Raw genomic sequence first — 2,500 nt, 5'->3', positions numbered from 1 at the left:
ATATATATATATATATATATTATAAAATAAAAGTCTCCACTGACATTAGCAGTCTCATAGTCTCATTTGCCTGGCATTCAGTCGACTCTGGAGGGTCCCAGAGAGACAAGAAAACTTAATGGTCCTGGTAAACTCATTTGAAAGGTCTTGCTAAACGGAAAGGTAACGCCTGGCTTACACAGCTTTAAATATGCGAAGGCCGACGGAACGGGAAATTGGATGAACTATCTACGTGACTCATTAAATTTTGCGCAACTGTAGACCCTTAAGTTGTGTGTGGAACTGGAATTAATTTCTTGAAATATATGAAACCCACAGACACGGGAAATTTAACCCTCCTGTCTACCTTCGTAACTGATGACTTGATATTTGTAGTTTAACTGTGTTCTGCGTAGGCTCTTAAATTCTATTCATTTTTTTATTCATTTTGTAATGAAGTCAACAGAAAGCACTACTTCATGTCCCAAAGGAGTCAAGATAATAATAATATAAATAATAATAATAATAATAATAATAATAATAATAATAATAATAATAATAATAATAATAATAATAATAATAATAATAATAATAATAATGATAATAATAATAAAAGATTCCGCAAACGAAGCGACCAACGAGTCTGAAAAAGTGATAAACGATAAGGATGGTAATGATAAAAACGAATCAGCATCAGACTAAACATTTGGAATCACAAGAGGATAAAACGTTATTAGAGGTGATCAGTAAAGAAAACAATCATAGTAACACGAGTCTTAAACATGAAACAATTCCAGTTATATACAGCTGCACGAATATACAAACATTTCTGAATATAACTGTGCAGTTACATAATTTTGGTTTTTGTCAAATTAGATCAATTGCAGTTATTGCTGTGAAAAATTCAGACACAAAGTTTCTTTCTGAGGGACGATTTTTTAAAAATATTATTTATTTATTTATTTATTTTTTGTATTCTACAAGGTTCAATCTCACACACTCGCCATAAAAAAAAAAATCCTTGGAATAGACACCACCCAATTTCAAGCCTCGTTAGGCTTAGGTACGTAAAAAAAAGTCAGGAAAAAAAAAATAACCTTATTCCAATGGAGTGTTCTCTATTGCAACGCCAAACCACCGTCCATTCCAGGCTGTACACAGGGAAAAGACGACGTAGTTTCTACACTGTTAGTGAAAGGTCACATATGACGTCAGCCATAAATGGAAAGGGGAATGGGAAGGGGAAGGATCGGGGCGGTAGGGAGGGGGTGGCGGGGGTGGAGAGGGGAGAACAGAGAAATGATTGCTCTCGCTAATCAAAATGGAGATGAAAATCCGGATTCGTGACGCGAAAGAAAATGACACGGTCACACAAATGCGTGGTCACTCCCAAAAATGTATACTACACATATGGTGAAACATAATGTATGTATGTATACATACAAACATACATACATACAGATATATATATATATATATATATATATATATATATATATTATAAATTTACCCTGAACCATCTAATTCTATCTCATCATAACAACATATATAACTCTAGTCCATGAAAGTCCTGATTCTCGCACTCTACACAAACGCGCGCACACACACACATACACACACACACACACACACACACACACATATAAAATTGTATGTCTGTGCATTAATTCATTATCCTAAGTGATATATGGGAGAAAGGACATTGCGATACATGATGTCACACAGAATTTCTCTTTTACACGGAATAAAAAAAAAAAAAATAAAAAAACTTTCACGTCTTGAATAGCGATTTTTTTTACATCTAAGAACGAATCTCTCAGCTTTGATTTTAGCATAAGGAAAATTCAAATTAGTGCTTACTGTCTGTCTAGATCTCAATTCTGTGGCTCCACTTTGATGTGTGTCGAAATCTACCCACTTTGATGTGTGTAAAAATCTACCCACTTTGATGTGTGTAAAAATCTACCCACTTTGATGTGTGTAAAAATCTACCAGTGAAAATCGTTTATCACGAAAGTCTATTATTTTTCTGAAATTTGCCAAAAGACCAAATATATTACGAGGCTCTATATCAGACAACAATATATCGACAAGATATAAAACCAATAAATAAAAATATAGATGGCATATGCCCCACAGAGAATTAATTAAAAATATATTTCGTATCGAATGAAACAGCCGTGACGCGAATTAAAGCAAAATGCAGTTTGATTCGGTATACTGCATGCATTTGAATAGAGCAGCGAAGTCCCCTATTGGCGAAAGATAACGACAAAGAACGTCAACATACCGTAGATACTTATCTGCGCTGGAAGGGAGGTACGACCCACGTTTGTTGAAACCGGATATTCGGGAGCCGGGGTTTTCATATGCTCCTAATCCACATTGTCTGTAATTGCTCCAAGAAGGCTGTTAGCAACGAGGCACAATTTTAGATTGTCTACCGGCGTGGCACGATTGCAATATTAATATAGGCCTACAGGATCAATATGCATTCTTCTCGCTACGAACGCATTGATGT

The sequence above is a fragment of the Macrobrachium nipponense genome, chromosome 44, assembly GCF_015104395.2.
Source record: "Macrobrachium nipponense isolate FS-2020 chromosome 44, ASM1510439v2, whole genome shotgun sequence".
NCBI classification, from domain to species: Eukaryota; Metazoa; Arthropoda; class Malacostraca; order Decapoda; family Palaemonidae; genus Macrobrachium; species Macrobrachium nipponense.
Note: the sequence above shows the minus strand (reverse complement) of the source record.